The 13,216-nt window shown below is 49.4% G+C and overlaps 1 protein-coding gene across 2 annotated transcripts in view; it reads right to left on the bottom strand.

Moving 5' to 3' along the window:
• The window catches only part of PTPN3 (protein tyrosine phosphatase non-receptor type 3), a 108,601-nt gene extending 96,375 nt beyond the window's left edge, over positions 1-12,226 (bottom strand). The window contains exon 1 of one of the 2 annotated variants that reach the window (XM_082842771.1): positions 12,147-12,226. The gene's annotated coding sequence lies outside the window, so the exon portion shown is untranslated. Of the gene's footprint in view, positions 1-4,224; positions 4,332-12,146 lie in introns of those variants that run through there. The other variant, XM_082842772.1, reaches the window with a different exon arrangement.
• Positions 12,227-13,216: the final 990 nt, after the last annotated feature.

Raw genomic sequence — 13,216 nt, 5'->3', positions numbered from 1 at the left:
TCACCTGAGGTTGCAAGCCCCCTTTAATCAGAATTGTGTCCTTCGGTACACCCATGTTCATAGAAGCACTACTTGCAATGGCCAAAAGGTGGAAGCAACCTAGGCATCCATTGACAGATGACTGAATAACAAAATGTTGCATGTACGTTCAATGGAGCATTACTCAGCCTTAAAAAGGAAGAAAATTCTGACACATGTGACAACATGGATGAACCTGGAGGACATTATGCTAAGTGAAATAAGCCAATCACAAAACGGCAAGTACTGCATGATTCCAGTTATATGACGTACCTAGAGTAGACAAAAATAGAGACAGAAAGTAGAGGGTGGCTGCCAGGGATGGGGTGGGGGATCGGGGAGGGAATGGGGAGTTAGTATTCAGTGGGTAGAGTTTCAGTTTTGTAAGATGAAGAGAGTTCTGTGGATGCCTGGTGGTGATGGTAGCACACAAGTGTGACTGTGCTTAATGCCACGGAACTGTATATACACTTAAAAATGGTTAAAATGGTAAATTTTATATTATGTGTACTTTACCACAAATAAAAAAAATATGTCTCTCTAGGACTTCCCTGGTGGCGCAGTGGTTAAGAATCCACCTGCCAATGCAGGGGACATGGGTTCGAGCCCTGGTCCGGGAAGATCCCACATGCTGCAGAGCAACTAAGCCCTTGAGCCACGACTACTGAAGCCCACATGCCCTAGAGCCCGCGCGCCACAACTACTGAGCCTGCGTGCCACAACTACTGAGCACACATGCCACAACTACTGAAGCCCGCATGCCTAGAGCCCGTGCTCCACAACAAGAGAAGCCACCACATGAGAAGCTCGCCCACTGCAATGAAGAGTAGCCCCCGCTTGCCGCAACTAGAGAAAGCCCGCGCCCGGTAGCAAAGACCCAATGCAGCCAAAAACAAACAAACAAAAAAAACCCTTAAAAAAACTGTCTTTCTTTCAGCATAGGTATAGAAAACCTGAACTTCTGGAATTGAATAGCATGTCTATGTCAAGAGAGGTGAGAGCCAATCTTTTGCTGCGACTGTAAACTATTCCGCCAGCAGGCTTGGCAGTGAAAGGAAGGGAGTGATGGGGCGGTGACCTAATGGTAAGGCCGGGCTGGGAGAAGGCTTTTCTTTTTTTTTTTTTGGTGATGGGAGGACAGTTTTCAACTGGAAGTGGAGAGGTAAGCCAGAGCCAGAGACACTCATTTCTCAAACTGGAAGAAAGGAAGAAAGAGAAAATGAAGGAGGGAGGAGGAAAGGTGAGGAAGTTCCCTCCAGACGGCCCTGAGCATCCCAGGGCCACAGGTGGTGGGGTCATCTGGAGAGGGGAGGGCAACAGGTAGGAGACCCAGAGAGAGTGGAGAAGCTAGGCTGGCTGGCATGGGAGCAACAGGGGAGGACAGAGGGCTGGTTGGGCAGCAAGGAGGGCCCAGCTGGCTGTAAAGCACAGAGCACACCATCTGGAACTATCACTAAGCGTGGGGCAGCGATCCTCAAAGGATGGTCCCCGGTCTCTGGACCAGCAGCATCACTGAGGAGCTTGTTAGAAATGCAAATTATGGGACTTCCCTGGCAGTCCAGTGGTTAAGACTCCGGGCTTCCACTGCAGGGGCCACAGGTTTGATCCCTGGTCGGGGAGCTAAAATCCCGCAGGCCACATGGCCTGGCCAAAAAGTTTTAAAAAAGTGCTAAAAAAAAAAAGAAATGCAAATTCTGAGGCCTCACCTGAGTCTGATTCAGACCCACTGACTCAGAAACTCTGCGGGTGGGGCATAGCAGCTTGTGTTTTAAAAGGTGATTCTGATGTGCTAAAGTTTGAGAAACAGTAGTACAGAATACAGAAACTCAATGGAAGGTATATATCATCTTCTTACATAAAAACGAAAAAAAACCAATCAGCCTAGCAGGGCTTCCCTGGTGGTGCAGTGGTTAAGAATCCACCTGCCAGTGCATGGGACACGGGTTTAAGCCCTGGTCCAGGAAGATCCCACATGCCGCGGAACAACTAAGCCCGTGCACCACAACTACTGAGCCTGTGCTCTAGAGCCCACGAGCCACAGCTACTGAGCCCGCATGCCACAACTACTGAAGTCCGCATGCCTAGAGCCCGAGATCCACAACAAGAGAAGCCACCGCAATGAGAAGCCCGAGCACAGCAACGAACACTCAATGCAGCCGAAAATAAATCAATTAAAAAAAAAATCAGCCTAGCAACTTCTACATAAAAGAGCAAGAAATGCACAACTATTAATACTTTGATGCCAATACAGCTTATTTCTACAGTTAGACAAATGCCAAAAGATGTTAACAAAATGATAGAAATATACAGTCTATTTAATAAACTTCCTTAGATGATATCTAGAAAACACACCCAAGATCTGGGGGCTGGAAACTGTATGATTCAGGTACCAGTCCCTGCTCTGTGACTATCTGTGTGCCCTGAGCATGCCTCAGTTTCCCCACCTGTAAAGAGAGGGAGCTGGAAAAGATTCTTCTGAGGTCCTTTCCAGTTCAGACACTGTGTGACCCTCTCTGTCCTGTAAAAAGTGACCTCAAACTCAATGCTTTTACATAGCTATGCCTGGGTGGTGTGGGGGAGAACATTTTTAACCAGTAAACATAGTATCACAGTTAACCAGAAAAATTTCCAAAGTTCAGTAAGTGCTAGTATCTTGCATTCTAATAACTAGAAACTCTAACTGGCTTTTCCCTTAAAGCCACCAATGCCTGGAGTTATAAAAACACTATACTGCACTGGACCATGTTCTTGAAGTCCACAGGACTAGGATGCCCCAGAAAATCTCTATACCTTCACATTTTCACCCTATAAAACAGGCATACCTCAGAGATACTGTGGGTTCCATTCCAGAACACCGCAATAAAGCAAATATCGCAATAAAGTGAGTTACACACATTTTTTTGGTTTGCCAGTGCATGTAAAAATTATGTTTACACTATACTGTAGTTTATTAAGTGTATAACAGCATTATGTCTAAAAAACAATATACATACCTTAATTAAACATACTTTATTGCTAAAAAAAATGCTAACCATCATTTGAGCCTTCAGTGACTCATTACCTTTTGCCAGTAGAGTGTTTGAAATATTGCGAGAATTACTAAAAGGTGACACAGAGACCCGAAGTGAGCAAATGCTGTTGGAAAAATGGCACCGAGAGACCTGACTGACGCAGGGTTGCCATAAACCTTCAATGTAAAAAACACAGTATCTGCGAAGCCCAATACAATGAGGTATGCCTACACTTTTTAATCCTGGAAGGCAGAGTTCATGTTTTTTGCTAGGCAGAAAATGAGTTAAGGAACTGGACTAATCAGACACCAGTGCCTGCCCCTGTGACCAAGTGTCAGGCATTCAATACTCCAACTCTAGGCTTCCTGATAAATGACCCTGTATTGGCCTTGTTACCAGACTCCCTAGATGCTGGTTTCCTGCCTGGTCTCTCTGCATCCAAGTCCTTCTCTGCACCTTCTAGTCATTCAATGCCCATCCTCTTGTGCCTGGGTCCCCAATGCCAGCTGCTTCCGTGCCTCTGCCAAAGACCGGCAACTCAGTTCTGATCTCAGAACTAGGGCTGGAAGAGGAACCTGGGTGTCTGCGCACAAAAGACAGGTGGAAGTGTGAGCGTGGTGGGGGCCGGGTGGGAAAGATAAGGTCTAGGGAAACTCTGGTCTCCAGCCATACCTCACTTACACACCCTGGCTCTTAAATTCCATTAAAACTGGGTCAGTAGGAAGCACAGCTGGCCTGTTTTCCCCCCTGTGCATGTATCACAAACCCCATCCCCCCTCTTCCATCCAGCCTGGGTTTGGAAGTGATGTTCCAGGCTCTCTCAGTCCCTGTGGCAGGAAGGAACAGGTGAGGGGAGGGCTGAAACAAAGTGGATGTAGCAGGAGAAAGGCTGGGAGGGGCACACCAAGGGAGGTGCAACCACAGAGAGGACCAAAGCCACTAATATGGGCCTGGCAGGCAATGCCAGGGAGATGAGTTTCGCTTTGTCCAGGCAGAAAATTCCTACTGCTAGAGGGTTTTCTAGGCTGATCCCCAGGCACTGATCTCCAACTTCAAAGTCACATTTGGGTAGAGTGACCACATATCCTGATTTGTCCAGGATAGCCCAAGTTGAAGTTACTTGATTAGATGCAATTATTAACAGCTCCTCATTTATTCTCAAAACGTTCTGGTTTGGGTTAGAAATTCTAGTTACCTTATTCTTGGGCCCCTAGGCCTGGGAAGTCAGAGTTGCATTTGGAGAAGGCACTCAGTGTCAGGAGGAACGTGCAGGCTGAGTCTTGCCCCTCGCCAAATGTTCTGTTCTCCACTCTAGCATCCCTGCCAAGCCATGGCCCGGCGTCCGCTTGTATTCCTGCAGAGACAGCAGCTCACTATTCCTGGAGGAAGCCTCTCTTTTGTGGGGAAAGCTGTGTTATTAAAAAAGAATATCAGGATAGATGAACGAACAAAGAAGATGTGGTGCATATATACAATGGAATATTACTCAGCCATAAAAAAGAATAAAATCTTGCCATTTGTGGGAACACGGATCTAGAGGAGGGGTCCGCAACCCCCGGGCTGCAGACCGGTACTGGGCCGCGGCCTGTTAGGAACCAGGCAGCACAGAAGGAGGTGAGCAGCGGGTGAGCGAGGAAAGCTTCATCTGCCGCTCCCCACTGCTCCCCTTTGCTCCCCATCCCTCCCCATTGCTCCCCACTGCTCCCCTTCGCTCCCCACCCCTCCCCATCGCTCCCCTTCGCTCCCCATCCCTCCCCATTGCTCGCATTACCACCTGAACCATTCCCACTGCCATCCATGGAAAAACTGTCTTCCACGAAACCCGTCCCTGGTGCCAAAAAGGTTGGGGACCACTGAACTAGAGGCTATTATGCTAAGTGAGGTAAGCCAGACAGAGAAAGACAAATACTGTATGACTTCACTTACATGTGAAATCTAAAAAACAGAAGAACAAATGAAACAAAACAGAAATAGACTCATAGATACAGAGGACAAACAGATGGTTGCAGGGGGTGGGGGGATAGGTTGGGCAAACTAGGTGAAGGGATTAAGAAGTACAAACTTCCAGTTATAAAATACATAAGCCACAGGTATGTAATATACAGCTTAAGGAATGTAGACCACACTATGTAATAACTTTGTATGGGGACAGATGGTTACTAGACTTATCGTGGTGATCATTTCATAATGTAGGCAAATGTCGAATCACTATGTTGTTCACCTGAAACTGACATAATATTGTATGTCAACTACACTTCCAGTAAAAAATAAATGCATAAAAATTAAAGTAGCAAGATTCAAATCTATATACAGCAAGATGGCAACTAAATAACAACATTCTGGGCTTCCCTGGTGGCACAGGGGTTAAGAATCCGCCTGCCAATGCAATGGGACACAGGTTCGAGGCCTGGGCCAGGAAGATCCCACGTGCTGTGGAGCAACTAAGCCTGTGCACCACAACTACTGAGCCCGCGTGCCACAACTACTGAAGCCCGCGTGCCTAGAGCCCGTGCTCCCCAACAAGAGAAGCCACTGAAATGAGAAGCCCGCGCACGGCAACGAAGAGTAGCCCCCACTCGCCGCAACTAGAGAAAGCCCGCGCGCAGCAACAAAGACCCAATGCAGCCAAAAATAAATTAAAAAAAAACAAAAAAACCCAAAACATCCTTCTGCTGAAAGGAGTGGGAGTGGGGGAGACTAGACAACGCTGACTTTTTTCATTCAGCAAATGTTAACTGAGTGCATTTGATGTTTCAGTGGCATTGAGGACACACGGTGGGTTAAAACAGACTCAAACTGAGGAGAATTCTACCAAATAACTGGCCTGTATTCTCCAAAAATGTCAAGGTCACAAAAGACAAAGAAAGCCTGAGGAACTGCTCTAATTTAAAGGAGACTGAAGAGACATAACCACATGCAACGCACGATCTGGGGTTTTCTTTGCTACAAAGGACACTACCAAGACAACTGGCAAAGCCTGTAGGTCTGTAGATTAGATAACAGTACTGTATCAATACTGATTTCTTGTTTAAAAAGTGTACCATGGTTATGTAGGAGAATGTCATTGGTTTTAGGAAATACACTGAAGTATTTAGGGGGAAAGGAAGACTCTATAAATGATCCTCAAATGGTTTAGGAAAAAAATGTACACCCAGAGAGAAGAATAAAATAAATGTGATAAAACAGTAACATCTGACAAATCTGGGTGAAGGGTATATGGGAGTTCTCTGTTCTATTCTCGGAACTTCTCTGTAAGTCTGAATTAGGTCAAAATAAAAAGTTAAAAGAAAAAAAAGAAGTCTCAAAGAAAGTGTGTGTGTGGTGTGTGCATGTGTGTTTAAAGGAAGAGAGACCCTGATTTCACAGAGCTCACAGTGTAGCTGGGGAGACGGGTACTAATACAAATAATTACACTAATTAAGCACAAAATTGCAACTGTGAAAAGTGCTGTAAAAGGAGAGAGACCTGGGGGCCAGAATGTGAGCGTTTACAGCAGGCAGTTTTGCCCACAGCAGGAAGGCGAAGGGAGGCATCTACAATCATGCAGCCAAGGCCCAAAGAATGAGTTAACTGGGGAGGAGGGGAGGAAGGTTCCAGGTTCTCACTGGCCCTGTGAGCAGAGAAAGCATGGGGACCAAAGCACGTACACCAGGGCCTGCAGGAGATGCCAACGTTAGCTTTGTCTTTTATTCTAAAAGCAAAAGGAGGCAGCTTTGAAAGACCCCCTTGGCTGCAGCAGAGAACAGGCTGGCATGCGGAGTCCTCCATGGTGGTGATGGTGGTGGGGAGAGCTGCTTCCAGGAAGAACACCATGCAGGATTTTTCCATTGCTCCCTGACACCTTAATTTTCTACAGCAACCATGTATGAATTTGATAACCAGACCTGGGGAGGGAATGGTGGGGGGAGCAAAGCGAGCAAGACCTGAGCTCACGCTGTCATTATCTCCACTCTAGGTCCACCGGTGGTTCGGGTCAAGGGATGGCTGACAGAGCTGGTTGCTGCCTCTCCCACCAAGACCCTCAGGTCTAGACCGAGGCTGACTCACCTGAGGGAAGTAGTGTGCAGGGACCAGGTCTTCACACTCCTCTCTCTAAGTCAGACCAGTGCCTTTCGTCAACACAGCACCCAGCTGGCCACAGCCCCTTTCTGGTCCTGGACCCTGCCCCTTGGAACGTCCCTCTAGCCCTGTGAGCCGGGCCCTCAGCCCTGCCCTGGGAGCAGGCCATCACTCGCGACAGCCACTCTCAGCATCGAAGGCTAAACAAGGCGCTTGTCTGCGGGTCAGCAGCACAAACACAAAGGGAGGGGACCCTTTTCTGTGCCAAGTTCTACCTGAGTGGGTTTTCGGTCATTAGCTCCTTTAACGGAAACAGGTTCTATTATTATCCTCATTTTACAGTCAAGTATTTGCCTGGGGACAGACTTGAGTTTAAACCTTGGCTGTCCTCGTAGAGCAGTGTGCCCTTCCAGGAGTCATTTCATCTCTCTGAGCCTCAGTTTCCTCATTCCATCTGTAAACCGGGGCTGGTAAGTATTAGCAAGATTCTGGGGCTAGAAGGTACTATTTATTCCATTTTGAGGCTCCAAGAGGCTCAGTACAGAAAATTCAAACTACACATCGCTTAACTATTTACTAAAAGCTTGTGTATCCTGACAGTAAATCACGGGACCTGAATTTTCCAGGACTATCCCAATTTCAAATGTTCTGTTCTAACTTTCCACATAAACCATCGAAATGTCTCAAAAATTCCACTCTCAGTATCCAAACAACACCTCCCAGGCCTCCTCTTGCACAAAGACGCAGCACAAACATTCTTTCTCAGACTACAGAGCCCAGTCTTTGGTTCAGAAAATGTAGTCAGTGGAGCCCTGCTGGCCGCCTGAAGGAAACGAGGTCAGGGAGAAAAATCCGGGGCAGTCAGCACTCCATCAGGACTCTCAGACTTGGCTGCTTCCTGGCACATCGATGTAAACCGCAGCCAGAAGAAGCTGTATCATGATGAGAGCATCGTCCACAGAGGGACACAGACCGGGGACGCGAGCTCTGCCCCCACCTACCTACCCAGTGGCCAGTACTCAGGGAAGCAGCACAGCCAGAGGGTTGCTATAAAGATGAAAAGATTAATATTTGGAAAGCACTCAGAACATTGCCTGGAAGCTAGTAAGTGTCATATCAGTGTGTAATAACTAAAACCAGAGGTATCCCTGGCAGAAGGTGCTCATGCCTCGGAGACAGCACAGAGGCATCGCTCCTATGCAGGACAAACAAGGAGAATGGACACATACCCCGGGATGAGTGAGGCCAGGCCCCTGTACAGAGATGGGGGGGTACCCTCACTATAGGAGGTGGGTCCTGCATTAGCCAAGATCAGGAGGCTGGGCCTGGGAAGAGTCACCATTCCTGAAATACGAGAAGTCTCTTCATGCCTCTGAGTCTTTGCATCTGCCATTCTGTCTGCCCCCTGAATACCATCTTTTTCTACCTTCAAGGCTGAATTCAAATGCCAACTACTCCAACTACCCTGATGCCCGTCAGAATGAATGGCTCTCTCCATTGGGGTCTCCTGCATCTAGCTCTATCCTCTTTTAAAGCAGTTGTCAGACACATAGATAGACAGCACATGCATGCCCACATGCGTGTACACACTCACACAGAAATGTCACCATGTCACTGTCTTCCCAACTCCACCATGAATCCTTCCAAGACGGGTTCAGCTTTCATCTCTGTAACCCTAGGGCCTGACACATAGTATAGGCTCAGTAAAGGTCTGAATCTGCTGTTATATCTGTGCTCACAGCTGATCTTCCCCTGGAGGCGGAAGGCTATTACAGGTGCATCAGGCATAACCGGAAGCTATGGAGATGCAAGATCTCTGGGTCTCGGAACCCATGACCAGATCAGATTTCAGCCAGGGACCCACCAAGCACTCCCTTTTAGTTCCCCCTCAGGCGGATGAAAGGAGATGCCTGTGAGATCACAGTCTGCAGTTGCCAGGACCCAGACCTGGGCAGAGTGGACACTGACCTGGTCCGATCTTGTCTCTATTAGAGTTGGTCAGAAGAGCCCAGGCTTGGGAAGCTACACCAGCTGGCTGCCCCACACTCCCAGCCTGTCAACGCCAGGGGATTGCCCTCGGCATTCCAGCCCCTGCGAAGAGATGAAGAGGGTGGCCCTGCTTCCCAGGACCATTGTCTGAAGGAAGGAAGGTGAGCCCTGGGATTACGGTCAACAGGCACTTACCTACGGAGAGAGGGAAGGACCACAAATCGCAGGTTCTCCCCATCCCCCAACATGCCACAAACCCCGAGGTTGGTGGGGGGTGGGTAGGGTGCCTTGTCTTCCTGTTCCCTCCAGTCCCCAAAGTCCTCTGGTAGATTATGTCCATCCTAGAAAATGGAATTCCTCGTGTGCCTGGACCCGAAGTTCAGAAGGTCCCAGTTCATCCCTCTAGCTCCTGGTCCCACACTACCTTTGCTAGCTGAGTTTCCTCAACTGTAAGAGGAGAGAGGGAGCACACTGAAATTAAACAATGCATACAGAACCTCCCAGATCACAGTCAACAATCAAGGAGCTGGTCTCAATCCCCTGAGACCAATTACCAGCTTGGAAGCCCAACTTCTTTCAGAGATAAGATTCATCTCTGACCAGGTTCCTGACACTTGAATGGGAATGTTAAAAGCCACCAGAATACCTTCTCTATGATAAAATGTGGAAATGGAGGGCTCAAAAAGGATGGTGAAGCAGTGTGGGATCCTGAATTGGACTCTGTGTTAACTTAGGTTCTTTCTCCCACCCCAAGCTGTCCCTGACCTTGGCCTCCTGTGTGTCTGGCCTGGCCAAGACCTGCCCTCTCCGTGAGGAGTTCTCCAGGCACCCCGGGTTCACTGGAGTCCACTGGCCCACTCTGCATCCCCACCCAGCACTGCATCTGCCATGTAGAAGCAGCTCAATAAATACTTGCTGAACGGAATGCCTCAGCCACTCCAGCCACTCTGAGATGCCTTCAGTAACCTGACCTTTTACATTCCAGCTGATGTCTAATTTGCATATACGAGTTGGTTTTAGGAGACAGCAAATCACCAGGGACAAGGCAGGATCAATACAGAGTATTGGGCACGTTTTATTCTACTCTAATTCTCTGCACATTGGTATTCCATCAACTGTATGCAGGATTTATGGGAGCTTACTATAAACTAGAATATTTAACTAGAATGACCTACTCTCTGTCAGATAATAGCTTACTGTTGTTAATTTTCAACTAGCCAGAAAGGTTTCCAGCTTCCAATCTACTTTACATCTTGATTTAATCATCAGGAACGCCACCTATTTGAAAGTCTCAATACAATAAAGAGCAGCCTGATGCAGAAGAAAAAGACCTGTCCGTGGAACCAGATGACATGAGTTATATCCCAGCTACACCACATACTGTGTAACTGACTGCTCAAAGCCTCAGTTTCCTCACCTGTAAAATGGGAATAACACCAGCCTCACAGGGGAGTTGTAAAAATTAAATCAGTTGATGCACATGGATGTACTCTGTGCAGTTCTACAAGTCTATACAAAGGTTGGTTATTAGAGTAAAAACATAAGATGAACTTCTCAAACAACTCAGATAGGCTGATGACAGAAAGCATGGTGGTTCTAAAGTGGGGGAGAAAGGGAAAATTTGCACCCTGCCCCCGCACAGGGAGGGACGTCGGGAAGCATTTTTGGTTGGCACAACTGAGGGAAAGGGATTGCTACCGGAATCTACTGGGTGGAGACCAAAGATGCTGCTAAACATCCCACAACGCATAGAAAAGGCCCCACAACAAAGAATTATTGAACCCCAAATGTTAACATTGTGAAAGAAACCCTAATTTCAATAATCACTGAAAGCTGGGTTTGGGAGCTTTTTAGAACAGAAATCTTCCTAACTAGGCTTTACTTTCAAAGCATCATCTGCTTAAACACTTGCAAGATGGATCATCTTGCAAAACAGCTCTTTTGTAAGTCAAGCTGAACTGCCAACTTCTGGAGTTTCTGAATGTATAAAACTGCTTTTAAAGAAGGTGCTCTCCGATTACAATTCAGCTAAATTGTTTTTCCAAAGATTTCAGTAGAGGTTCTCCCGGGCACAAAGACAGGGTCTGTCAATCTGGCACTAGGCCCTGAAGATGCTTTCGTAATTCCAATTTCCTGGTGAAATGGGAGCCACGAGGGTCTCTAAACGAGTTAAATTCCCATCATGCCAACTGCTTGTTTGCTTTGGCCGGGCACGGTGCCAAACACCTCCACATAATTTATCCCACTTAATCCACCCAACAACCCAGTGAGGTGGGCATTATTACCGGCTGTTTGCAGGGGAGGAAAATGAAGATCAGAGAGGTTAGACAACTCGCCCCAAGGTCACCAGCTGGCCAAGAGGGAGCCCAACCTGAATGGAGGTCTCCAGTTTCCGAGTCACAAGCTCTTTCCACCACCTCGAAAAACCCAGGTGTCAAGTCTTCTCAACTTCCCATGAATTTTTAAGGCAACCTCAACTTCTCAGTAAGTTCAGGTTGCTGAAAACGGGAATTTCCGGGGGACTGGGCGCTCTCACATACACTCCCCCACTGCAGCTGTCTCATCGCAGGTACCTGATAAATTATTCCATATCATCCGTGGAACGGGGAGGATTTATTGGCGCTGGAGTTCGTGCCAGGCCCAGGAAATGCCATCTTTGAAAGCCGAGAGGCGAATTCGCCCTGGGAGCCGAGAAGGTTTGGCCGCCGCGCTTGGCTGGCTCCACGCGGGCTGTGCGACCCCTCGGCGGCCGGGGCAGGGACCGAGGTCGCGGCGGCGCTGGGCCCTCCCGGATCGCCGGCCGCTGGGCCCTCCCGGATCGCCGGGACCCAGCCCCACCCGGCCCGGCCTGCTCCCTCCCACCCGCGCCCCACCAGGTGAGCGCGGCCAGGGCGCCCCTCCCCGCCCCGACGAGGCGCCGGGAACCCGGGGCCGCCGCGTCCGCCAACCCGCCCGCGCGTTCGCCGCGCGCCTGGGGAAGGGTGGGGGCGGGGCAGCGCCCAGCGCGACCCCGGCCCCCGGTGGCCCCGTGCCCTGCCCCCAGCCCGCTGGAGTCGCGTCGGCCCGTACCTGCAGCATCTGGGGGCGCGGGGCGCCCAGGTAGGTCGCGCGTGCGGGCGGCGCAGAAGCTCGCTCGCGGCGCGACCTGGCCGCCGTCTGAGCATGCCCAGTGCCGCCCGCGGGCGGCTCCCGCCGGCCCGGCTGGCCGCGACGGGCCCGCGCGCCGGGCGGGGGGCGGGCTCCCGGAACGCCCTGCGGGACGCCCCCGCCCCCACCCGAGGCCGGTGTGCTCGGACGCGTCTCCCAGGGCCACCAGGGCTCTCTTGACGAGTTCCGTGCAGCCCGGTGTCCCCTCGCGCATGCACGCAGGCATTCGTTCCATTACCATTTATTGGGCACCTACTGTGTGCCCAGCCCTAAGTGATTTTATGCCTAGGAATGTCGAGCAGCCGGCGATAAACAAATTTTTGACTTAAGGAGAAGTCTTGCCCAGCTGGGGTCCTGCTGACTCCCAGTGCAGTGCCCATCCCGTTCCACTAGAAACTTCCTGGCTTGAACTTTCTTCCCAAGACTTATGGGCCCTTTACCTGATCTGGCTCCTGCATTCCTGCAGCCCCGTGAGCACCTTTCTGTCCATCAAACACTCAGAACTTGTCTAGCCTCAGGACATTTACACATGCCTTTCCTCCTCTGTGTGGGACGTCTTTGCCCAGCTATTGCCGTGGCTGGAACCTTCTCATTGTACGTAGGTCCTCCTTCTCCGAGGCCTTCCCTGACCACCTTACTAAGTTAGCCCTTTGTTCCATGTCCTCACTTTATTTTCTTCACATTTATCACTATCCATTAATTCATTCAACAAATAATTATTGATCACTTACTCTGATTCTTTACGTGTGGTGAATAGACAGAAATCTTGTCCCTTGCCGGAGTTTGGCGGAAGAGAGGCAGGCGATACACCATAAACATGCAAAAAAGCAAACTGCGTAGTAGAAGGTGATACGCTTTACGAGGGGAAAAGAAACTTGGGGTGGAGGGAGTGCAGTTTTCAATGACGTGGTCAGACATTTCAGCCACGCAGATAAATTGGGGAGAGCATTTCTGGCAGAGGGATCAGCCAGTGCAGACACTAAGGCGCAGGA

Source organism: Leucopleurus acutus (genome assembly GCF_964270905.1).
Source record: "Leucopleurus acutus genome assembly, chromosome: 7".
Taxonomy (NCBI): Eukaryota; Metazoa; Chordata; class Mammalia; order Artiodactyla; family Delphinidae; genus Leucopleurus; species Leucopleurus acutus.
This window is presented reverse-complemented; position numbering and strand designations above follow the sequence as displayed.